This window comes from Xiphophorus maculatus, chromosome 20, assembly GCF_002775205.1.
Source record: "Xiphophorus maculatus strain JP 163 A chromosome 20, X_maculatus-5.0-male, whole genome shotgun sequence".
Lineage (NCBI taxonomy): Eukaryota > Metazoa > Chordata > Actinopteri > Cyprinodontiformes > Poeciliidae > Xiphophorus > Xiphophorus maculatus.
In genome coordinates, this window is record NC_036462.1 from 26,660,976 (window position 1) to 26,688,405 (window position 27,430).

At 38.2% G+C, this 27,430-nt stretch overlaps 1 protein-coding gene across 2 annotated transcripts in view; it reads right to left on the reverse strand.

The window, feature by feature from the left end:
* Positions 1 to 27,430, reverse strand: part of LOC102237661 (nuclear receptor coactivator 3-like) — a 47,056-nt gene that overhangs the window by 18,622 nt on the left and 1,004 nt on the right. Inside the window, exon 2 of one of the 2 annotated variants that reach the window (XM_023325082.1) lies at positions 1,445 to 1,505. The exons of the other annotated variant lie outside the window; for it this stretch is intronic. The gene's annotated coding sequence lies outside the window, so the exon portion shown is untranslated. The remainder of the gene's footprint in view (positions 1 to 1,444; positions 1,506 to 27,430) is intronic. 2 annotated transcript variants of the gene reach the window in all.

Here is a 27,430-nt window from a genome sequence, read left to right on the forward strand (position 1 = left end):
TTGTCCAACTTGCTGAGCAATGAACGAGATGTGAAGACTTGAAAGTACCCATAGAGACACTCCAGTTACTAACAAGAAAATATCCCTGCAGTCTGCTTCTACTTTTCCTCCAATAATTTTAACTTCCCTCTCAACTCCTCCCTGCTTCAGGACCCTGCCCTTGTTTTCTTTCTCTGGCATTGCCCTGTGTCTGACCCCACAGAGTTCACATTAGAGGAAACCCCTGTAGCCAGCTACTAAGGTCACCGCTCTTTCCGATTCCCACCCTGAACAGCACACGCACTGCAAAAACACAAGAGTCTTACCAAGTATTTTTGTGGAGTTTCTTGTGCAAATGTTTATGAAACAGAACTAACTTGCAAGAAACTTTTCAGCAAGATATAGGAGCTTGTTTTTGGTCAATTATTCCTTAATATTGATGGAAAATACCAATTTCACCAGCAGATTATTTCACTTATCACATCATTTTCTCATGATATATGGAACTATTGCTTTTTCGTCAACATTAAGGAATTATTGAGTTAAATTAAGCTCCTATATATTTCCTACAGAAAGTAAACAAAAATACTCAGCAAGATTCTGTGTTTTTGCAGTGCAGGGTTGTTGCGTGACACTTTACAAACCCATCGTTCGACATAAAAAAAGAAAAAGAAAGCCTTCCAAAGGTGGATTTCTTTCCGTCTTCGGTGAGTGAGCTCATTCCGGAGAGGAATACTGTAGGATGGATAGGAACTATTATGCAACGCCAGCTCTGTATTTGCAGGCTAGGACATGCCGCCCAGTCACCTACCAGTGCTGCAAATACAACAACTACACCAAGTCTGTCAGACGTGCGCTCCGCGTCATAAATCTGCATCTCCTGCTGCGCGTCTCGTCTACCTTTCAGCGCCCCCACCTCTCTCCCTCTTTCTCTTTCTCTCTAAAAGTCTTTGTCATGTTTTTTGTCTGTGACTCTCGCTGCCCTGCTTTCCGGCCCTCAGCCCACCGATCTTCTCCCTTCCTGGTTTCTGCAGCAGCAGAAAGAGACGACGGCAGCCCTCGGTCAGGCTCACGCGTTCGGGCTTTGACGGCGAGCGTTTCGGAGCGGCGCTATAAGGAAGCGGACTTTGAAAACAGGGTCATGTTTATGAAACAAGTGCAGTCACGGGATCTTGTGTAGGAGATTGTTTGACGTAAAAATAGATCAATTTGCAGCCTCAAGAAAAAGAGAGACAGTGCATGAAAAAAACTTCAACTGGGTCTAAATAGCCTTAACAAGATGGCAGCAATTTTTCTTTTCTTTTTTTTTAACCTAACAGGAATAAAATCTGCTGCATGACAAGCTTCGGGTTAACATAAATCTGGTGCAGATAACGAGTGGATGATCAAAATGGTTTGAAACTCTCATGGGGGCCGAGATCAGAGGTGAGTGATTTGCTCAGTTCAGTACTGACTACAGGCTCACCTCAGGCAGAATGAGTCCCAGTCAAACTCCATTCAGGGCCTGCGTGACTTCTCAACATCTCCTGAGAACAGAAGAACAGATTAAAGTCATGAACTGTGGCGCTATGCGAAGGCCTGGATGCCTCAGTACGTCAGCAGGGCTACAGCTCCACATATATTTATCCATTCAGAGATTCATGGGAAAGCACTCATTTCTAAAATTGCACAGGAAGTCGCAGCAGATAGCATCCTGTTTGCGTTCTCCCCTCAGTGTGTTCCACAGCGTCATCACTTCCCTTTCCTGGAAATGCTGCCACCCATCCACCCCATTTACATATTCTCTTTATCAGTCTGCTTCCCTGCCATTCCTGACCAATACTCCTGCCTAATGTAAAGTGCATTGAAAACGTATTTAAACCCCAACAGTTCTCACACATGCTGTCCTGTAGAAAACCATAAACTTTAATGCATATAATAGTTTCAATATTTTCTCTGTGGGATTAAATTACATACAGATACTTTCTTACTTGCCAGTTAGGTGCCAAGAGCCTACATGCAATTAGTTAAAGTGAATTTTATTAAGGTGCATCAAAGTGAGGCTACATAGATATTTTTATTTTTAAATCATTTACAAACCTAAAATTATTTTTGCTTCCATTTGTTAATTAGTTGCAAGTTTGTGCAAGTCTATCACAACGAAACAAACTGAAACGTGCGGCTGTAGCATTCCTAATGAATATCTGTAAATGTTAATACTTTCACAATGCATTGTGATTCCTATTGGCTGATAATCGGCCCTCATCAGCCAATAGGCCTTGGTGAATGAAGGCCAATCAGCCAGTTGCTTATGATTGGCCCTCATCAGTTAAAAAAAACCCCAAAACAAAACAAAACAACTTTTATGATTTATCTGCCAAAAATAGTTGATAGTTATCTGATTATCAAAACATCATCATTAGACTTTCTGGATATTTTTGAATACATAAAGTTAGAACATTAAAGAGTACTAGAACAAATTAAATATGGTTTTTTGTTTCTGATACAATTTTATTTTATAAGAGCTTTTCAGTGTAACTAATCTCATAGGAAAAGTATAACCATACAATTTTTTGAAAAATCGTAAAGTGGGCGGAGCCACGGAACATTCCCCAAATGTGGGGATGAGAGGAGAAGGTTGAACAGGGGAGTGGTCAAGAAGAGGGACACCACTGTTGCCAACGTAGACTCTGCAGTGCTTTTCAAACCCCTCTAGCTATTTTTCTTCCCCCAAAATAAGAGACCAGCGACAAATCTAGCAACTTCCTTCTCTGTTGTTGGAGAGTTTGGCAAAAACACGTGAGATCACTAACTGCTCTGCAGGTACGGTCCTGACTGAGCGAGAAGCGAATGCTGATGTGAGCACCTTCTGCTTCCTTCGCACGGTAGTCAGTCTCAACGCTGACATCTACTCATCTGTGCAGTTTGTACTCTGAAAGAAAATTCAGCTGCAGTAGTCACCCTTGAACCTGAAGAGGGCAGCACTAAGACAGTTTTAGGTAAAATATTGCAGAATTAAGCTTAAATGAAAATTTGCATAGACAAAGTAAAGGTAGCGCCCACAAGGACCAATTCACGCAGTTTTTCTGTGAAAAAAAGTTGATTTGGGGCTTAGCTACTCTTTAAAGTTGAAAGTCAAGTGCTGGCATAAAACGTGCATCCCAAACTGGTGTCACTTAATTATAGATGTGCCAGGAAATTGGCTAGTGACCAGAACTGGTCAATTATCTACATAAAAAAAAAAATCATTTTCTCTCCCCATCAGTCAATTCTCCACTTTACACTGTTAATGAAGGAAGAAGACTCAATATATATCTGTATCTAGATGTAAACAGAAAGGAAGATGAGGTTAAAGTTGCTCTGTATTATCCCTTTTACCTTTCAACCTGTTAAGGAACATTCTGGAGTTAAGGTAAAGCTTTATAATTCTCTACAATACACAAAAAGAGAATTTTTTGCAATGCTAGTGATGCAAAGTACAAAGGTTGCTAATATAGAATGCTAAATTTATCAATCAAGCTCAATTATTTAATTGTCCTTTGGGATTAAATGAAGTATTTTCGAAGTGAATAGAATTAACTCACTTTAAAATTGTCAACACTTATCTTTTGTCTGTTCTACCACAGTAAAATCCCGTTTAAACAGCGACTGCTCTTTCCCACAAATGGAATGGCATCCCTCTGCTCCAAATCTAAATGATTAATGACTGCTTACCAAAGGACGCCAAGGAAAATATGTTCAATTATGTTTTCAAATTATATTTATTGAAACAAAATATGCATTAGCTTAGATCAGTAGGTTTAAGCTTTTTCTAAAGAACAAAGATCATAAAATGGCGCGCAAAATTCCAAATATGCATCTCCGCTTTGGGTTGTTACTTTAAACCTTAGATGAAACCAAAATAGTTGGGTTTCATCATGAACTTGAATAATTTTGACCTAAAGGCAGAGTTCTAAAAATATACCTACAATAGAGTCACTTTAACAATGCAAGTACAAAAATAAGACAATGACCTTTTAACATTCCTGCCAAAGTAACAGCTATATATAAATTACAGTAGGAACCAAAAAGAGAGGAAAAATCCTCGTGACGTAACCATTTGGTTTTAGCCTCAATATTCGCTTCGCAGCCGTCGTAGCCAGATGGAGTGTGAATTACAAGCTGCTTCCACCCTCAGTGTGTGTGTGTGTGTGTGTGTGTGTCTAAGTGTGATTCCCCCCCCCCACCAACCAACCACAGACCACTGATCACATCAGCCCTAAACACAAGGCTGCAACCGAGCTAATGCTGCTGTTGAATAATTAAAAAAAAAAAAAAACACACACACACACACACACACACAGAAAAGCATCACACACACCCTTTCTCCGTTCCCTTTCTATCATATGTCCAAACACTATTTGGTTCGTACTCACACACATTATTATTATTATTTTATTTTATTTTATTTCCTTTATTTAACCAGGTAAACCCCGTTGAGATCTAGATCTCATTTGATCAGTGATGGTGTCCTGACAGAGATACACAGTCAACATGCATTAGTAAGCTCTAGAACTGAAGTGTAATTCAGACCAGGAGGTTTGAGCACTGTGTGATTATGCAGCGCAGGAGGGAGAGGAGGAGTCCAGCTGACTGGTTAGAATAAAAAAAAAAAATTAAATAAAACAAGAGGGAGGAGGGAGAGACAGGTAGGGGGAGGGGCAGAGAAAGGAGACACTGCACTGAGCTCATCGCTATTCAAGAAAACCACCTTAATAAGGAAACTGAAGCTGCTATATTGAAAGACCGCAGAACATGAAAAAACATTTTACTGATAGAAGCTCATTATGCTGTAGATTATTACATCTTGTACAAAAATAGCCCTTTGAAATGTTAGATCCTCTCATTTAAAGAGTAAAACATAAAAATGTTGTTTAAATTTGCGCCACAATTCATGTATACCGAGCCACAAAACAATCCTTTTTAGTTTGGATTTCTCCAAGCCTTTGCTGCTTGATACCGCTCCAAAAAGATCAAATCAAACGGTTTCATTTCTGACCAAAAAAAAGCCTCAGGTTATTTTCTACATAAATACATAAATATTGAAGCATGTCTTTTCAGTAAAATGTAGCTACTTGTTGTCTACATTGTTGTTTTTCCCTTCGAGGTTTGAGGAAGCGGGACGATTTCCAGTAATGCTACCGTACGATGACTCAGCAAAACAGTGCACAACTGTGTACACCAGCAGAACCGGCAGTAAAGTTCATCAACACCGGTGAAACCAGTCCGACCAATCTCCCTCTGGTCAGCCATCGTTTGTGATTGGCGTGTTAGACACTGAGAAATCTGACAAAAGGCGTTGCTCTTTTTAGTCTATAAACTTAATGCACTACAATAGAGTTCTTTTTAGATGAATAAAAATTATAATAAGGATATGGGTAAATGTTTTGATGGAAAAATTGGAAACATTTTATAATTCTCTGCTAAATTTAAAAACTAGTGCCTCCATCAAAAGTGCTTGTGACGCTTAATTTGTGTTTCACACCTTGGAAAAATAAATCAGAATTGGTCAAAGCTGGAATAGGTCAGGTTTCAAAGTAAAAGAGAACTCGGTACACTAAACTCAAAGTTAAACAAAACTCTAAAGGTCATAGTGGTGATGACACCTGGGATTTGTCTAGTCTACACTACACGCAGCGAAAAACATTATGAGGAAAACTTGAATTTACCAGGTACCAACTGATTTTTCATCACTTCAGTGGAATCTGTGACAGTAAAAATTGATTCTAAGAATTTTCATATGAGCTCTGCTACATTACACCAGAATGTGCATTTAGATTGTAGCAGATTGGTGCCATGCCAAGCAAATTGTGCTGTATGTTTTCTAGGTTTAGCTGTCAGTTAGCTTGTTACAATATGATGGTTCTAACAACTGAGAAAATGTATTAAATACTCCCATTTAAACCCTTTATTGACCATACAAGCTAGTGTTTACATTTCCATCCTGATCACCATCTTTATTTATATGTATTTTGATACAACTTCATACGGGAGCTTTCTTTGACAAGAGGTTTCATCTTTTTTCTTGACACTTCTTCCAAAAGATTTTGTGGCTTGGTTTTCCATTACTACACTGACTGGGTGGTCAAACTGTAAACTAAGTTTTGTACTTGTTTTTTAATTGGTTTCAAATATCCAAATGTAGAGACAGACCAATGCCATTTGGTGCCTTGGCTGATTTCAAAGGGGCTGCATGCTGAGCGCATTACTGACTCACCTTTAGCTCATTATTTTCTGAGCAGCAAGCAGATTGGTAAACCACTAGACATCATTTGGGTGCTAAAATATTTCCAATTCAACAAATGGCAATCAGCCAAATTTATTAGCTAGCCAGTATTTTTGGCCCAGTTTGACAGCTAGCTGGTTAACATACAATCACAACTTGCCGTTTTTAAGGTCTACATAGCATTGGTATTTCTCTTAACCTGACAAGGATGAACAAAATTCAGATGCTGCACATCAAAATATTGTTACAGAATGGTCCGATTTGATTTTTAGTCATTTGGCCAAAGGCCAGAGCAGCAAGAGTTTGAGTCAGTCAGGACGAGAATAGAAAGAAGGACATTCCTGAAGAGCCTTAAATAAAGCCTGCAATCTGAGCTTCCCCAGGACAAAGAGAGGCAGGCCCAACAATAAACACTGGCCCACCCAAAACAAAGCTCACACAAACTGGGGAACACATATATGACTCAATCCCCTCAATAATGAACATTCAGCTTATGTATTAAGTTCTTTGTTTTAAAAATTATACCCCAAAACAAAGGTATATTTGCAGCCCATACTAAATTATAAGCCATCTGGCCTACTTTAATAGTCTAGTATCATGTATTTACCACAACCACCACCACACACAGGGAGAACCCAGACAAGGTAATAAAACAACAACAAAATAAAAGGCGCTAACTGGAGTCTGAGAGATCAAGTGCAAAAAGCCAACAAAAGAAAAGAATGACTTCCTCTTTTCTTCAAAGAACTTCTCCACCTTCTGCGGAACATAAAACCATCCAGACTCTGAACAAAGGGCCTCCACAGACCCCCAGCCTCCACCTTGGCTAGCAGGGACATTTTACTTTGATTCCAGGTTCTGCTGAAGTCAAACTGCAACGTTGAGTTTCCGTTGGTTGGCCGACTTGTTGGAGTTATATTTGCAGGGCTATCATCCTTTACTTTACAGCTCGTACAATAAATAGGGACCAATATGTTGGACTGTAACGGACTAAAAGAAGAATGGTGCTTCAAACTTTGAGAACGACTGAACCAGTTTTCTACACTTGACCAGGAACAAAAGCGGATCCAGTTTTAACAAATGAGAAAATAAGTAGTTTTATAATCATGAACTAATAAAAGAATAAACATGGCTAATTTAAAATAGACTTGAATTTAAAATTTTACAAGAAGCAATTCTGACCAGTAAGAGCAAGAAGATAATAGCTTTCCTACTGAATCTTGTGCGACTATCTGTATCATTTACAGAGAAGTGATCTAAATTAAACTCAGTTGTGTTGTTGTACAGTCTGCTGTTGTCTTAAATCTTTAACTTATAAGTCGACAAACACAATGGACAACCATTCTGAATCTTTTGTAGCTTTAGTGCGTGCATCAGCAGAGCAACCGTGATAAGATGCAGTTTCGCATTTTCAACTGAAACGCGTCAAGTTTCCGTGTCCTTCCACTGGTAGAAAAATTACCACACTGATTTAGAAATACGACGCACAAAATTATGTCTGCTTATGGGGTTTTCCTCTAGTGATGTGCATCTTTTGTTGGAAAGCAGACAATAACTGGTGCAAGAGGAGGAGGAAGAAGAGGAGGATGGGTAGGACATGCGCCACAAACGAGAAGAACAAGTCAAAGATGGCAGATGTGGTAAAAAATACCTTTTTCCACAGCGTTACCGGACCCCGAATCTGACTTGTCTCGGAGGAGTAGCTTCAAAAACTACAAGTGACGTTTGTTTCAAAACAATTACAGATGTCATTTACCTTAAAGTGCTATTGTAAATATAATATGTAAAATTATATGTAAAGGTTTATACATCTCGTCGATATTTTGGAGTCTAGATATTAAATTCTTAGCACAGTTGAACTTCCTCATTGTCAATATAGTTACTTTATAACAGTAATACTGGTGCTAGTTTACAATAGAAGTGAATGTTTAAAAAGTTATAAAGCAAATGTCATAAAAAAAACTTTGTGAAGGGTAATTTTATGTTTTGTTAGGAAGAATATAGAAAATGCTGTTCATTGCTAACTGCTGAGACGCTGATTGATTGTTGAGTACATCTGTTTGCTGCTTGGCAGCAATAAGTCTCACTTTTTTTCGGTTACAAGTCATGTCCAATAAAAGTGCACTGTTAGACAAGAAAGGTCATTATTTTATCAAGTTAGCTCAGCTGGCTAATATTATACTTTGTTTATTCTGATAAATCACTGAATCGCATTGCATCAAAACAGAGGAGTGAATCGCATAGCCTTGTTGGAGCTTTTTTCTCCTCTCTGTGTGTCTGAAAGGAACTGGGTCCTTGTCAGTGGATGATATGAATCGAACCAGCTGCAAACCGGAAAAGACACAGTGTCCGCTGCAAAACTCCAAACAATGTGGAATTTGTTAATATGAGGATGAGAGCTCACAGATGTGGGTTTTATCTAAAAAATAAAACCACAAGTTTTAGGGTAAGAGTTAGGGCTAGGGCTAGTGTAGGTCAGTAACAGGAAAGTCACAGATGGAAACCAATTTTCTATAATTTAATTAACCAGTAGAAATGTCTGCCCGTGTCTTCGGTCACCTTAAATTCACCTCAACCTCAGGAAAACATCAAATGAATCACCAGTTACAAAAATACAGCAAGGAAACATGCTAGTGTTAGCGCGCTGCTAGCGTGGCAAAGATCCTCTATGGAAGTGAGATGACAGTTTACAGCACATTTTTTGTAGCCATATGAACCTGGCCAAATATTACTCTGGTGAAGATTCAGGTGAAGATTACATCAGAAGAAAACCCTACCACTAATTAAACGAATAAGACAAGAGTAAATATCTAAATGCTGCTGTTGACAAGTTTACGTGTGACTGTGTTGTTTAATACATACAATATTATACACATCTCAGGCAAAACAAAAAGCTCTCTGCTCCTTAAATATATAATTAAGAGAAAGAGAGAGTGATTTCAAGCTCAGTGAGAAGATCTAAATTATAATTGACATATACCAACAACTATTTTATTCAAATTCAGCCACAACTGCAGAACGACATATAATTGCTAGATAAGAAACTTAGCTATCGTTACCATACTTGTTGTGCCGTACCTGCTGTGACAGCATACTAGGTTGTTTTTCCTGCCGTTCCTACTTTTAATAACCACAGAAAAATCTGAGAAAAATCACAAATGTTGCTTTGTTGGAGAGTTTAAATGTTTGCTTGACAAATCTGAATAAATAGAAAAACTATTAAACAGCACCAAAAAAAAGCTGAAAGGACAAAGCAAAGGTACAGTGTCAACATTTTTAACTAAATCTATTCTCAAAAACACTAATAAACATGAGTCAAAGTGCACAGTATACAATAAAATGCATAACATCTAGCTTCTTCAGGGATTTTTATGTAATGTTTTTAGTTATAGATAAAGTTTTACGTTTCTCAGAAAGCTTGACGGCTTGAGGAGTTTCTGAAATGCATCAGGATGATGTGAGCTTCATCACCTGATTTTCGAGGTGAAACACTTGTAAAGTTGTTTTTGTTCATGAACATTTATAATCTTTGACTTAAGACTTTGTCATGGAAAAACAGCAATTGGTCACTATGGTTAACAGAACTAAACGGTACGATAAAGAAAAACATTTAGTCACCTGACATTAGGTTTATGGGTTTTTTTTTCTAAGGTTTTGTTGGCTCTAGTTGCCTTTATTTGAAAGTAGCCTGACAGGAAAGAGGGTAATGAGAGAGGGGGAAGACATGCGGCAAATGTCGCCAGACCAGGAATCGAACCTGTGACTACCGCCTTGAGGACTAAGGCCGCCATGTGGGGGTCATGCTTTACCCCTGCACCACCATTTAGCTTCTCCTGCTTCAGATTTATTAAAGAAATGGTATGCAATTGCATTTTAGGCAGTAAAATTTCTTTTTTTTTTTATCTAAAAAAGGGAATTGAATTATTTGTTTATGTGCATCTTCTGATGCATTTCTAAAATGAAAGGCTTTAAATGTAAATTCTGCAGAATGTGGCTTTTTTTTTTGTCCGACTAATCGATAAATCGTCAGAATAATCGGTAGATTAATCAAATACTAAAATAATCGTTAGTTGAAGCCCTACACAAAATAAAGACAACTTTTTAAAAAGATCTTTATAAAAGCTGTGTATAAGAAAAGGCTTATATTCAGAGGCATGGCTGAGTGACTTCTGCAGACTGAGGGAGCTATGGGAATTGAGTTTCACTTAATGCTAAGCCTGTGACGCAAATGGAAGAAGAGGATGGGAATGTAGAGCGATTTGCTCTACAACACAACTAGAGTCAATTGTAGAAAAACTACAGACAATAGGAATAACAAGGAAATTTGTTAGTGATCTCTAGAAAAAGGTGGCGAGACAGAAGATATACTTCAAAGCAAAGAAAGTGTCTTCCTAAGACTCTTGTTTCCTTGCTGAACACACACAAGGGCTTTGACAGCCTGTTTTGCATTTCTCCGTTTTTTCCCCCTCCCACAAACTGCAAGGTGTGGAAAACCTAGGGAAAATAAAATGAAGATGAAAACAGAGACATTGCAGATTCTTCATAGGGTGTCTAAGAATGTGCCACGTGTGCACTGCCAACTATCCATTGTAAAAATCAACAACAAGAAGCAAAAAAAAGAACGAAATGGGGCAAACAGCACTGCAGGTTAACCTAGCTAACACAACCGTACAGCTAAATCACTAATAATCCTTTAACACAAGCTTGACACGCTGAGATGTATAGCGGATGTGAAGACTACCATCCAAAGTAGACCAAAACAAAACAATTTAGGAAAAAATGCAGTGTGCTGTGATGGCACAAAGCTAATATTATGGAAATGAGTTCATTAATCAATGGGGAAACAGCTTTTTATCGGAGGAGCCTGGGTCTGATCAGCACTCCAAGCTGCCCACTCTGATAACATACAGGCCTCCTCTTCTAGAAACTACATCAGCTGCAGTGATCCAACAAATCTCGTGTAAGTGTGAACACATTTTCAGCCTCTGCAATTAAACTGAAAATATTTTTAGCTGTGGAGCAGAGAAACAAAAGGATTCTGTTTTGTACACGTTTTAGCTGCGCTACTGTCATAGTTTCCCCCCACCCCTCTTTCCTCTCCTCTTTCTCGCTTGTGCCTTTCTCTTTTCCCCTCCCCCTTTTCTCTTCCTCCTGTTCTCCCCTCCGTCCCTGTTGGATTGGTGGAGTAAACACAGGAAGAGAGCAGGCTCTGTTCCACCACGCCGGAGCAGAGCCTGGGCGTTCCTGCAGTGCCGCTGCGCCGGGGTCAAAAGTTTACCGTGGTTTTCATTTCACCTTTCCTCAGCCAATCACAGCGCCAACACTGCAGCGCCTGAACTCTGACCCCGGCAAAGAATTCCACTCAAAAGATGGTCTGACGCCAGTTTCACAACTTCGGCCCCTCCCAGCTTCCCGCTCCCTCCTCCCTGTACTACTCCTTTTCTTTTCTTTCAACTGGCCAGTATCGTGTGTTGACAGAGCCTAGGTGAAACAGAATCCACAATCGAGTTATAAGGGGAAACAGAGAGCAGCAGCTGAAAAGCGGCTTTCATGTCCTGCTGGCTTTCGCCGGGCCATGGGAGATTTTTGCAGTTTTCGAAACGCCAAAGAGGAGGAAACATACGGAAAATTTTACTCGTCACGTGCTGATGTTTTACAGCCCGTTACATAAGGAATGACAGCATTTTAGCTCGTTTCCATTCCAACTGGGCCAATTTTACAAGCATGACTGTATACAAAGAGTTTAAAAATTAACAGATTAAGCAAGAACGCTCCCCTCCCCCAGCTGTTGCTGCATACTGCCAATCAAGTGACGTACGGAGGGCCACTACACCTTTCCTTCCCTCCGACAGTAAAGACAAAAAGGACAGATTGAATGCAATATCTGGCAGAATGTGATATTTCTGGCGCCTCGCATTAAAAAGCTGCTTGGATGAACGTCACTGTCCTTTATATGCCAACATCTGACCTACAGCTCAGATACAAAAGGGAAAGTGGCTGAGACACCATGATTTAAAAAAAATACATACATACAAACTTGTAATTTTTGATTTAGTAAAGTCATTTTTGAATAACTAAAAATACGTCTGTCACAATAATCAATAAATCAATTAATTGAATGATAAATTAAAACAAACTCAATAATCTCCATTGGTATAATGTATCGTTTATCTCTTTTGTTTCTCTCTTTTTACCAAAAAGTGGATGTCTTCAGTTCGGTGCTTTGGTCTCAACAAGTCCTTTTTTTGAAAGACAATTTTATTTAAAAGACTTGAAAATTTATTTTATTTGTTGTTTTGTTTATTTATTTTTGGTTTATTTAAGGTTTACCGATGTGTTAGAATATTCTCTTGCATTATTATTTTTGCCATGGCTGTTATATCACTTAAAAATGGCCATGAAACAACAATATCATCGGTTTTCGCAATAACTTCTGGAACAATTTATCGTTCAGCAGAATTTGTTATCGTGACAGGCCTAGTAATAAATAAAGAAAACATACAACTTTTGGATGAGTATGGATACATTTTGTGTTAAACTATGTTTTGCTTTGTTTTTTTGAAAAATAAAAAAATAAAGAGTTTCCAACCGGATGACAGAAAACATATCTAAAAGTTTATTTCTGGTACTTGTAGAATAATTCTGTAGAGGAAATTCAGTGAAAATAATAATTAAAAAAAAACACTTTTTTTTAACATATCTGTATTGGTCCGATAAATAAAACTGGATCTATATTAACAACCGATACTTATTTCCCTCGCGTTACCATTTGGTTTTGGAGGAGAGGAGGTTGTGGTATTTGTTTGGTCATCTGACAGTGATGCAGGACAGGATTGTGGGGAGTTAACTGAAGCAGATACACAGTGGTGAAGTCGTCGAATGGTGGTAGTACAATCTACATGACATATTATATTGGTTAAAATCAGTTATCAGCCATAACAGCAATATTTATGTCAGATATCAATTATGGATGCACAGATATGAAAATTTAGGCCGATATTGTAATCCGATAATAATAATGCTGTTATGGCCGATAACCAATATTTACCGATATTCACATTTCTCTACCATTTTGACACCTTTGGGGAGAAAAACAACCAGGCAAAAATAAATATCGGTTGCTCATATCTGCCAAGTTTTATTTTATGTAAAGAAATTACTAATAATTATTATTAGCTGAAACCAATGTTAGTGCTCATATATCGTTCATCCATAACATCAATATCTGCTCAAATTTTCATATATGTGCTTCCCTTGTTACAATATTTCTAAATATAATAGAAATGTGTCTATATCTTTACTTCAGTATATGCATCAAAGCCAAAATAACAAACTAGCATGATACACAGAAAACATTAGCAACATTATCAATAAGTTGCTTTTTTGGGCAGCAGAATAAAGAGAAATTCCTTTTAAGTTTTCAATTTTGGTTTTTAATTTTTTGCTGCATACACCATTTTATTTTTCCTCAAGGTTATCATACAATGACAATCTCATACCAGGCTCATCATGCCTAGATGCAACATAAACCTATGTTTAGTAAGTTTTTACAGTAACATACAAAAACTACCATTTTTGTATGTTACTGCATCGACAATATTTCACACAAAAAAGAGTGGCCAGATGTAGGGTTACCAACAGAAGACTTAGGAATCTAGAATCTCTTGAGAGAGTACCCTGCGTCTCCTGGGAATGTGTTTAAGCGTTGAATCAGAGCTGCTCAGATCGACTGGACACAAACACACTCGTACGGCACGTGTACAAGCAGACACACGCGCGCCATAATCCAAGTGTGGGTTTGTTTTTGTCTTTGTGACACTGTACTCTGTTCCATCTGCTGAGTGATTAAGCCTACCTCTAATCAACCCGTTTGCGCTTGTGGGGGAAGAGGCAAAGGACAACGCAGAGCCAGAACACACTGAACAACAAGACAAAGTCTTACTCCTGACAGTTGTCAAGCTTTATACTTTTCATTCACATTTTTATTTTTTCAGAAGCAAGTTATGTGTGTGTGGAAGGTGCTAGGAAAGAATGCAGTTAAACATTTAAAGTTTAATTTATTATTAATACAGCTACCACAGAACCCGTCGGTGTGCATGTCCCATTTCTGCTGAAAGATGTCAAAAATGTTGCTTCTTCCTCGTAATGATAAGTGATAGGAAGAGTAGCAATACATTATACATTTTAACCAAGGCCACCTGAAAGTTAAAAAAAAAGACACATTTGGAGACAGTATAAGAATTAAAAGAGAAGAGGATAAAACTATTCAAATTTTGACTGAAGGATGATCAGACATTTGCAATTCAACCAAATACCCACAGTTTGATGTCATCTACATCAGAAGGCTAAAATACTTTGAATGCACTTCTTGGACATAGAAATGGCCAAAATTTCAGGCAAAATATCTGAAACTGGTCAGACCATCTCTAATAAAGCTGAGGGGAAAAAAAACACAAACAAACAATACAACTATGAATAAAACACTCCGGTTCACATAATTTTCTCATTTTAATTGAAATATTTTTTTTGAATGGCCCGATGGTTAGGCATCCAGAAATAAGCAATAAATCGCATAATAAATTAAAAAGGAACTCGATCATTGCCATTTTAATGTTTTCCCTTCTCTCTCTCTTTCTACCAAAGACTGGATATAAAAGTCTTCGGTCTGGTGCATCGGTCTCACCTGGCCTTCTTTTTTTGAAGGACAAGTTTGCTTACACAGGGTTCTGTATTTATTTTATTGCTGCTGTTTTGAGTGTTTGTTTATTTTGGATAAATTTAAAATGTCCTTAAGGTTCCAATGTCAAATGTTCACAAGAAATTTAAGTTTATTGATCTTGTATTGTAATGGTATTACACCATCTCAAAAGCTTACTTGAAAATGGTCTCAAAACAATATTGTCATTTATCGCAGTAACATCCTGGACAATCTATCGTCCAGCAAAATGTGTTTTTGTGAAAATCCTACCAACGACACTGAAATTTTTAAAACGTGTTTCCACCTAAACAAATTTCAGAAATAAATCCCTACCACAACAACAAAAAAATAGCAGATACACTAACAAAGCAACCGGATGATGAATTAGGTTCGTTTGTCTCTTTAAATAATGGCGTTTTTGGGTGGCAGTGACCTGCTGATTTAATAGCTTCACTGTAATCAAAAGTAGCTTAAAGGTAAATGAGCTCAAATCAAAAGAAGCTCAATAAGTAAACAGCTCCAATGATATAATTTAGACTGAGGACTGTGTTTCATTTAGTGGTTGTGTGTGATGTGAAGAAGAGTTATAAACAAAGAATGCAGATCAGCTGAAATCTCAGTTTCAATCTATTAGTGTTTGGGTGTATTGATCATGATCCCAAATTTTGGAAAGACCAACAGAATTAATAAAATAATTGGTCTGAAATGTTTGCACTTGTAAATATCAAAACAGGTCAAAAATGTGTGCATTGGATGACCTTTACTTAAACATTAAAAAAAAAAATCTATTCGACAAGATAGCCAGAATGCGCAGGTGAAACCTTAAAAAGACTTTTATAGAGGTGCCAATTGTATCAAAACCCGCAATAATGCAGCGGCATTAGCAATAATGCCGCTGCATTGCTATTGCTATGGAGAATAGTTTTTTCTGCGAGGCAACAGCAAACACTCATGTAGAGCAAAATAAGCCTGACGGAAACGGTAACGACAAGCAGTTGTGAAAGTTGGGCCACCTCTCTCTTAAACCAAAAAAAAAAGATTTATGTCGGACGTTTGCGAGTGTTGTTTGCTACTAACTCAAAATGATTTCAAGTTGCGTTGCGATGTCGCAATGTCAAGAAGCGAATGTTTGCTATTCTATTTTGGGGACAACAGCGAGCTCCGGAGCAGCAACCTCTTGATGCGAAGGTTGCCGTAACAACAAGCCTCATCAACAGTGGTGACTTCACCAGGCAAGCAGAAGAACAGCTTAAAAAGAGAGAGAGTTACATTTTCCACTTCATCCAGAGTGAAAATTAAAAACAGCCCAATCAAGAAACAAGTGCTGTAAATTATGAGATATATATTGCCTCGCCTGTGTTGACATGCTGTAATGCTTCTGGAGCCTTAAATGATGCTGTAGAGGCCCCTGTCATTTATGACCTAACTTTTCTATGAACTCAAGCCTGCAATAAAGCAAATCTGCAGAAAAACATTAAAAAAAACATAAAATTTTTTTTTTTTTTTTTTTTTAAACCCACAAAGCTGAGCTGAGAGCGAATGTCTGCACGGTCACAGCGACCCTGGAGTTGTTTCCGAAATGAAAGGAGAGTTTGAGTTGTGGATGAACCAGGAGACGGTGTCCGTACCGTCCACGCTTGCACACTTGCATATCCTCTTACAAACACGCCGCTGCGTCGCTGTGCCAACGGCAGCTGCTATACAAATCCTGACTCAGCCAGAGACCGCACCCCCACCGCCACAGAAATTCGACTGAATGCTTCATTTTGGAGATGCAGAAAGAGGAACGAAATGTAAACAAGACCAGGGAGCGTTTTGACGCCGGGACATTCTGAGGACAGTGAACGAAACATTTTCCGACACCCTCCAACTAATTCAGCTCGACGTCAAACCTGAACTGTGTCAACAGTCTCGATTTGTGTGATTTTCTTACCGGTTTTTAACTATCCCCAGCCAAGACATTCTCCTTGAACTTTTTCATATTTTGAACTTGCAACTAGCGTTTATTTTAGCAAACGATTATTCTATCAATTGTTTCAGTTCTCCACTAATAAAAATGGAGTTTAAAGAAAATTTTACATGGTTTTTATATGACTTTTTAAAAAAATAATTAACGATCTGAAAAGTGTGACCTACGTTTGTATTTAGCAATGCTAAGTCAATACTTTGCTGTAATTACAGCTACTTGGGGTTGTTTCTCTAACAAATTCATTTTTCAGTTCACTCAAAGTTCCCTCAGACTAGATGGAAAGCTTCTAAACAGCAGTTATCAAGTCTGGGCTTTGACTGGGCCAGTCAAACACATGAATATTAGCCCTGCTGATATGCCGAGTGTTCTGCTGAAACAGAACACTTAAATTCCAAACAAGCACACTCAGAAATTTTACTTCTGAAGGTAATTTGTTGTGCAGAATTGAGTTTTGGTCGATTGGAGTAAAGGATGGCCAACAAAACAAAACACACACACACACCAGACTTCTCCAGATCTTTCTTTATGAAGATAATCAAGACCATGTTTTATGCTATATGCATTACTTCTATGTTTATCGTATAAAAACTGCCAACAAAATCAAATAAATTATGGTTTGGGTTGAAATATGGAGAGTGCCAAATTACAACAGATAACTTAAGTACTTATTTAAAATATAATTTATTAAAACAGGAAGATGGGAATCATTTATTAAGAACAAAATTATATAAGACTCAATTAAACGTATTGACTTCATTTTAAAAACTATATATAATTAGTTTATGATTTAATAGACTGTATGTTCCTGCACTGAAGCACATCATGGATTAATTAATTAAGACTGTCTTCTATAGAAACCCTGACATCTGATTGGCTGCTTAAACAGCAAGTCGAGACAACTTCTTCCAAGTCTGCTATGACTGTGGAAAGTATATCAATAACTTCAATAGCATAATTAATTAAATAATTAATGATTAATTATTTAATTAAATAATTAAGTAGTTGAAATGTATTCATCACAAACTCTGGATGAGCAACTCCAGTCTCTATATCTCTAATTTGGTCTGAAATATCTCTAATAAGTTCACGAGAAAGAGCTAGCCGGCGTTAGCTAATGGGCGGGGCCAAGCGTTTATCCTGTCTGTGGGAGCTTCCTCCACGCTGGATTGCAGTGAGCTCCCTCATTAACTTATCGGAGATATTTCAGACCAAACTAGAGTGACAGAGGCTCACTAAGAGTTTGTAGTAAATAAATTACAGCAATTTATTGAAGTTATTTTCACACTTCCAGTGACAATATTGACCCAGAGTCCTAGGAAGATTCCTGAGTCCTGGGAAGATGTTGTCTTGACCTGCTGTTTGAAGCAGCCAATCAGACATCAGGATTTTTATAGAAGCTGTCCTAGTCCCGCCCACTGACTTTGATAGGTTAAGTTTACCGTTTATATTATTCCATGATGTGCTTGAGCATAGGAACATGAAATAATTAAACCATGAATTATATATAGTCTTTAAAATTAAAGCACTATGTTTAACCAACACACACATAGCAGGTTATTTCTGAATTTATGACATTTAAGTAATTCTTCAAGTTATTTATTTATTGTAATTTGGCACTGTTCATTAAAAATATACACTTTTGTAAGGCAGTGTACATTTCACCACCCCTGAGAAAACAATAACCCAAGTTTGGAAGTGCCATGTCATCCTGGGGCATCTCTTCAACCGGCTGTACTTTACCTTATTTCCCATTCTTACAATGTGAGGAGTGAGAGGACCATTAGGAAGAAACTCTTAGCTGTAACAATAACTGTCAATCTCAATTTAGAAAACTTTTTTCAAATCCTTTTTTAATAATAATAATAAAAAAACAACTTAATGTGTGAAGGATATTTCAGAGTTAAGAAAAAGTTCAAAGAACAGTTCATCCAGAATACAATCCTTTTTTCTGTCCTTGCTCACCAGGCTCTTTTTCTTTAAGTTAAAAAACAGACAGAGAGAGCATCTGGTAGCAGTTATCTCACAAACCAAACTTTTTTTTTTCCGGCCCTGCTGTCCTTCCCCAAAGCATTTTCTTATAAAAAAAAAAAAGAAGAAAAAAAAGGGGGGTCTCCTAAACAAAACACAAACAAGGCCCTGCTAACATTCTACAATACTACCCAAACTCAGAGAGGTTCACCACCCCCACTGGCTTGTTCAGGTGAACCCGCTTTACGAGCATTCTTCAGATTGGTGTGGGAGGGGGGTGGCAAAGTTAAAGGGGGAGTTGAAGTTAAAGAGGAAGGGCAAAAAAGGGAGGGATGGAGGGTGGAGGGGGGGACAATGATGTTGACACTCCCTTTCCTAATAAACCGTTTCCCCTCATCCAATCGATGAGGACTCGAGCCCGAACCGTTCCAGCTCCTCGCTGGTTATAAACTGGAATTGGCTCCAATGATTGCTTCAGGCTGCCTGTTTGGTTTATAGGAGCGAGCGAGCGCGGCTCACATATGGCTCAGCTGGCCTAGCACTTTTTTACCCCACAGTTGAAGGAGAGGTTACCAGGAGGGGCGGGGGAAACAAATGAGATGCGACTTCTAAAACAGTCAAAAGTGCAAACTAACCCCGCTTGACTTTTGTCTGACCAAGCCGAGGCTCTGGTCTCAGTTGGTTGCAAGCTCATATACTCTCTTGTTTTGGGTAACGCGGCGAAATACTGTAGTTGAGCGGTGGAAACGTGAATGTCTTGTTTCTATATTTAGCCCCAGAGAGGTAGGCAGGAAAAAAAAAAAAAGCCAACCAACCTGTTGAGTTTCACCCAACCGACGCGCAGCACTGTTCGGATGCTTACGGCTGCACAACTGACCTTCACGCGAGTTGGGTAAATACAACATGCGAGCTGACTGCAAGAAACAAAGTTAATCTGCACTTGGTTTAAGGTAATAATCCAACCAACAATGTGAAGACACAGCGAGTACCTAGGGAAGCTTATCTGTCAGCAGAAACCGCTTCCCTTTGACTAGCCGTGCGCTGCCAGGACTAGTGCCTGACAGGAACAGCATCAAGACCAGGGAGTCATATTTCAACTTGGGGGGGTGGGGTGGGGGGAACAATCAGGCTGTCCTTTCAGCTCCATGACATCAGGAGCACTCTCACAGCCACCGTTCAGCCATCGGGCTATTCATTTCCAACTTAAGTCGCGCCGCACGACGACATGATGGATCGACAGACCAGACAGACGGACGCTCAAAACTAAAACTATTATTTCTGCTGCACGGTTTCTCTTAGGGCACACTGAGGCTCGGACTGATGAAACATTTAAAGAATGCGTTCTATTCAGAAAGCTGAGGCAAAAAAAAAAAAAAGAAAAAAGCCACTCGACAAAGACGGGGCAGTCATCAAAAAGGCATGCAAAAGACGAGCTCCCCAGCCGTTTATCTTCAAGTCATGAAGGCACATTGGTGTTTTTAGAAGGATGTGGTATAGCAAAAGTAGTGAAAATGTTTTAAATATCTAAAACAAACTTTCAGCAGAATTGGCAATTATCGCAATGTTTAGAGTCATCAAGAAAAATAAGTATCATGATAAGAATAGTGATTTATTGTGATAATACTAAACACCATGATAAAATAAAAAATAAAAATCTACCCATGTGGTTGGGTGTGGTTATTCTTTGAAACATATCTGAGGGCTGCATGATGTTAAAAAAAACAACAAGGTTAAATTAGGGCTGCAACTAACAATTACTTTAGAAATTGATTATTCTAGCAATTCATTGGGTAAAAAAATGAATTTACGGATTTTTCATTTAACCACTAAATACCTTTATGACAATATTAGAAATATGTCAAAAGATGCAAATAAAAACTAGTGTTACTTTTTTGAAAAGTAACACTAGAGTGCCTAAAATGCAATAATATAGCATTTCGTTAGTGAATTTGAACTGTGTGAAGCCAAAACTGGGTAAAACATAAGTACAGACAATTGTGTTTTTATCTTAAATTATATAATTTTGTAAAGTTTTGTCTTAATTACTAGTCTGACTGTGTTGTTCTTTCAGCACTTGGAAACTGTTTTGGGTCTGTGTACTCAAGTTAATGATAAATCAATTACTAAATTGATTGTTGATCATTTTGATAATCAATTTATCACAATTAATCATTCAGCCCTACATTTTTAACAAAGAAATTCTTGCATTTGACCCAGATTTCTGTCACTTTTTTCATCCTTGCGCTGTGACTAAGCTTTAGCATCTTTAGCAATAGGTGGACCGTCCTCACAAAAGAAAGTAAAACTCCTTCTAAGTGGCGTCATATTCAACAGATTAGAAAATGTGTTCTCCTGGGTCATATTCAACAGATTAGAAAATGTGTTCTCCTGGGTCTTGTCGGATTAAAGTTACATTTTAAAAATAACTTTTAAGCAAGTAACAAACACACACACTTTTCATTAAGCACACATTTCTGCATTAAAATGTTTAACTGGTCTAATGTAATATTTTAGTTTTTAATGTGTTTTCATTGAATGCAAGTGGAATGTCATCATTATTAATAGAAAGACAAGCTTTCTGTTAACTCTTCTACATAATGTGCTTTACTTAGTGAACTGCCTTCAGTGGCAGTTTTTGATATCGGCAGTTGCCCAGGGTGACATCAGAAAGGGGCAGGCGATCCAAAAGCTAGAAAATAAAATACGTTACCTGTCAATAGTATTCCAATGAACATTTCTGTACAGGGTTTCCCCCAGTGTATTATAGGCCTGGCGGCCCACCATGCTATACTAGAACCACCGCCAGGCTAAGCATTTCTTGTTAATGTTTTTAAGAAAATTAAAAAAATTATTTTTTTCATTTATATATATATATATATATATATATATATATATATATAAATTTTAAGCTGGATTGTAAGTGTCTCTGTTGCTCTGAGCATTTCACTGGAGGAGCAGATTTATTCCTAAAAGATATGTTTATAGAAGATAGGTTTATAGTTTATGCATTTAAAGCCAGACCAATCACACCGCTGGCGCTTCTGCGCTTTGCAGCAGCTGGATGTCTTAAGTTTACCTTAGCGCGGATCCCGCGGGCCTCCTTTCACTCAAACTGGACACAGGTTGACCTGTATGGATATTTACATCAACCCGCTGTGAGGAATTCTGTTTCTTTCCAGAGTTTTTGATCAAGGTTAGAGTTTAAACCCCACCCCGTTAGCTCTGGGTGTGCAGCTTTACGTGAACCGCAGGAATAACTTGTAGTCGCACTTTCAGAGGTGCGTGTTGAGCGAGCGGTGAGAATGATTTATATTTGTGGACAAAGAATTTTGTGTGGCGTTTCCATCTCAACACGCTGCCCAGCACACGGCTCTGTCTTCCCTGTAAAGTTTATGTTTGCGGTCCCGGTTGGCCGGAGCCTTAATGGTTAACGAATCAGCACTAACCTCATTATGCAGGTTCAGCCCAGTGAGGAGCTTTCGCGCTCTCCTCGCAGTCACGCATCACACTGGTTTTATATTATTTTATTATGTGGTTAGTGTTATTTTTCCGGTTACACTATGCATAAAACTATATCAAATGCTTTGTGCACTTAGACAGAGTTAATGTGCGCAGCCGCGCGGAGATCTGAGTAACTCGTCCCATAAACTCGACCAACCAAAATAGTTTCTGTGTTCCTTTGTTAAAAACTCAACAGACACAAAATGGAAGAGCTACTAAAGCCACATTCGCAGCATTGAATTAAATCTCCCGTTTGTTGCGCATCTCTGCACAGTGCAGCAAGTTTAACTCATCATGCAGGGCCAGCCCAAGGCGGTATGAGGCCTTGAGCAGAATTTGACTTAGGGGCCCCTTTTGTTGCTAAAAACATCAGCACCTCTAACAGCTTCTGTGTTAGACTCAGTGAAATCTAGGACAGGGAGAGTAGTTTAATGAATAGTTTATACGACCATCCATTTCCATTTAATTAAAACAACTGTCCTCTCACTAGGAAGCAAAACTGGTGCCAGTTCTTCTCTGCTATAAAAGTTGACAGATGATTGATCATTTTTTTTGTTTTTTTTTATCCAATATTAGCCCATTTCAGAATGACTTCTGCTTATTGCAATAGTTTGAAACACTTGGAGTAAAGGTTTTCTTTATGGCCACATGAACAGGTGATGTGGACTTTAGGACAAAAAGTGTCCTAAAGTGTCCAGTTGACACTTAAGAAAATTGTGTCCAGTTGAGGACACAATTTTTTCATTTTTGTAAAAGTTAGGCGTTTGATACTATCAGAAGCAATTTCCTGATTCAACCAGTGTTTCAAAACTCATACTCAGCAAGTACAGGCAACAACTGAAGATTTTGAAAATGATGAAGGATAATTACAGAGCACAAAAACTGATGATTAGATTGGAATTGTTACTTTTTAAGTTTAAACAGATCCCTCTGCTGTTGGTTTTAATGAGAGATTAAATAAATTCTCCATTTCTGTTGGAATAGATGACTGAACACAATATTATGTAGTCTTAAGGAGCAGAGTTGCACCACCTCATTTTAATGGTGTAGTAAAGTATGAATTTTTTTTAACCGCAATATTTTTACTTGGAAGGCTCTTGCTGTATTAAGGGTTAGATTTCCAGCCAATTAGACAATGCCACTTTTTTTAACACTATTACAATAACTATATATACCTTAACTGTTTCATTTGGAAGCATTTGGACTTCATGGCTCCGCTTGTTAACAAGGAGCTCTTTAGCGCTCTAACGACAGAAAAACAACCTTTTTGATGTTTTTGAAAAAAATCTAAAACTTCCTGAAAAACAGTGAATTTCCTTATTAAGACAGAAATATGAAAAATAGCTGTCACAGTTTTAAGCTAAATTTGAATCAGGCTGTGCTTCTGTCTTCTAACGTGAATAAGTTCATTTCTTACATTTTACAGTAATCCTAACGTTTCCCTACGTCAGCACTTCAAGGTGCTTCGTTTTATTTTTGTCACATTCCCCATGAATATCTCTAGGGAAAGAAAAAAAACAAACCTTCTGTTCCATCCAACCCACAGTAGGAAAAACCCTTTCCAATACGCATGCAATACGTATGGCTAAAAGTTGCCACCAGAAAGTTAGTGAAAGTAAAATGTTATGCCCTTTCCAACTCTTCTGGTAAGCTAAAATAAGTAGTAGAGATGAAAATTTTGCACAAATATGTGGAAAAGTTATATACATTTTTTAAAAGGAAAGAGCTGACAAAGCTGACAAGTAAGTAATGTTCACAGTTTTAAAAAAGCGTCACTGGGGCGTGCCGTGATGGCTTTAGGGGATAGCGCAACCCATGTTTGGAGGCCTTGAGTCCTCAACGCGGCCGTCGCGGGTTCGACTCCTGGACCCGACGATATTTGCCTCATGTCTTCCCCCCTTTCCTGTCAGCCTACTTTCATATAAGGGACACTAGAGCCCACAAAAGACACCATGGAGGGGTAAAAAAAAAAACAAAGTTACCGAGTTAAGTGTAAAAGTGCACGTTGTTTTTCTTTTTCTCTTTTGGGAATCACAGAGACTCAGAAGTCTTGATTAAATATTACAAACTGAGTTAATAAACACAACCTCAAACTTGTTCTAAGACTTAAGATAATAAAATCAGCTGCAAAATTTGAGCTTTTTGCAGCCAACTGCATTAATCTGTTTTCATAAATCAAGTGATGGAATGCTTATACCAGTACAGATAAATAATTAAGTATGACCAGACTCGCAATAATATTTCAACTCAGTTTAGTTTAATTTAACTTCAGTGCGAGGAAAAAAAGTGTGTGTGTGTCTTTTTATTAAATGTGTGAAATATCTGGTTTAAAGTGTAATCAATGCTTTCAGACGTTAATCAACGTCTGAAAGCAGCTTGAATATTATTTCCAAACCTTGAAAAACATCTAATGCAAATTCAAGCATTCTAAAGGTGTTCAAGCACCTATATAAATGGAGAAATGGAGGATTAACCCTTCATTCCACAACAGGGCACTGTAACCCAAACTGTGCTGGTTCTCTTTATCAAGTCAGTCTGAGCAAAGCAGTTTTATCCTCAGTAAGTAGCATGATCCAGGGTATTATAAGCCTGGCGGGCCACCAGGCTTTACTTGCTCCCCCCACCAGGCCAAGTGTTGTTTGTTTATTTCAAGTAGGGTTCTTCATACACCAGCAGCAGCGACGATAAAGACAGATTAAGTCAGGTTTATAGTTGACGCATTGACTAAGCGCAACCAATGTGCACCAATTGTGCCATCCCTGTACCTGTGCGTTGGCCTAATGCTATTATTTCCTAAGTATGGTTAACACAAAAACACGCAAAAAACAGCTATTTTCTTCACAGGATGTCATCACAGGATAACTACACAACACACTACTGGTGGCAATTTTGTTTTAATATTGTTTCTTTAAGTCACTAAATACCTCTTCTAAACATAATTTACTGAAATAAGCAGCCCTTCCAAGAGCTATTTCTAAACCCAGTTACAGCAATACATTCAACGCAATCATACATATGTGGTAGGATATTAAACCGATTATCTCATTATAATGTAATACCGCTAACATTATGGTAATTGCATAATCAATCATGTGACATAAGATCGGGATCTGCCACCATAGAGAGGACCTCTCCCAGACCCATGAGAAAAAGTGATAAGTTAATGAATTATTGCAAACACAGGGGATGGCAGACAAAGAGCGAGAGCCACGGATCGCGGTCACTTCTGCACCCCATCTGCAGTCAAAGAATCCCCCCCAAAAGATTGATTCATTGTTAACGCAGCCTGACACCCTGTGTGAGGGAGAAAGAAAGTGGTAGATAAAGGAACAGAGAATAGGGAACAGGGGGCTCCATTTGCCAAAGAGAAGGAGCAGAAGCAATTCACTGGACAGGTTCCCACAGTGGATATTCATTCCATTTAGAAAACGACATACCTTCGCTTGAGTAATGGTGTTTTGTGAGAGTCAAAGTGAAAAGACAGGTAAGCTCATTTGGCAGTTGAAGACTGCAATCAGTAGTCATGCTTTTTAACTATTGAAGAACTGAACTATGTTCTAGTATCCAGAAAAAAACAGAACAAAACACACAAAACAAAAACATCAGGATCATTTAAGAGAGTCCTTCATGCGAAGAGGCATCAAGATGTAGGTGTCTGCAAGTATTGGCAGGGATGGCCCCAGGGCAGCGGGCCCAACAACACACCTAAACCACAGCCATTTCAGGGGAATGACTAACACACTACCTCATATGAGTACGCTTTCCAAGAATGCCCTCTTACAACCTCAGCCTAACACCTTGTTAAGCTCACAGGGAGTAAGAACCCGAGACTGTACGAAACTCCGGCTGCTGTTCAACCTCCTTCAAAAATGAAACAAAACTTGTAGATGTTTTGTTTCGCCTTTTTTAATAAACAAAACCGGGATTTAATCGTGTGATGGGGCCGTTATAAGCATGGATTGCCTAATCTCGCCACAGTAAACAGATAAATAACAGATGGATTTACCCGAGCGGACACTCCAAACAGCTCGGGTCAAGTTTGGCAGTCGTTTTCTGTTTTTATGGAACTCCATGTGACATAACAGGTTGCCCAAATAAGTATAAAGCCGATTGGATGGCATACTGGATGGCACTGGCTGCAACGTCCCCTAGAAGAGCTGGATTTTATTTGCAGTTGTGTGTTGGCGTTTTCACAATCCCTGCTGATGATGTAGACTAAATGCACTCAGAACTTAACTTGTTCTCCATGTACTTCTAATTGGGAAAATAGCCAGGCCACAAACTCAAACTTTCGGTCGAACAATGGGACGTTAGAATTATACGAAGGAGAATAGAATTTTATAAACCAACATCCTACCTGGTCATATTATCAACCAACTGTTCTAATAAGTGAGCACAAGGTTCAATCAAAAAAATCTGCGTCCATGTCAAAAGTACAAAAAAAAAACGAAGTGTGTTAGCCAGTTCTACAACAACACTCATTGCACATCTGCACTTTCTAAATAGATGTTTCATTATTGATTTAATTAGCAATATAGAATTCAGTCCAGCTAAGATTGTTGGTAATGTAATTGCATTTGGGTTTTCATAGTTTTTAATAGATAGATAATGTCATCATGTCTGCATAACTGTCTTTAGATGAAATTCTTCTTGGCGGAAGAGCCCTTCACAATGCCTAAAGATTAGTTTAAATGCTCTGATAAATCAAGCCATTTGCTCTGACATAAAACTATTTTGTAGAAGTAACAACACAACAAGCCTAGTAGCTTTGAGTTAGACCAGTTTTAATTAGTCAATTTTATATATCCAATCAAAAAGAGATAGTTATTTCATACTGTGGGCTGCAGTTTGAACAATTTTTGATCAAGAAAAGAAAACGTCCCAGGATACCATTTGCTATTTATTCTTTTCAACAACATGGCTAGAGTTATAGCTCAAGTTCAGATGATATTTTGTTCCAATTGCTAGATTCACTGTGCCATCCCCATGCCCTTTAATTTGATATTGCTGGTAGAAGTTTCAAAAATTTCCACTGATAAAGTGAACACAAACAGAATTCAAATCATGTATT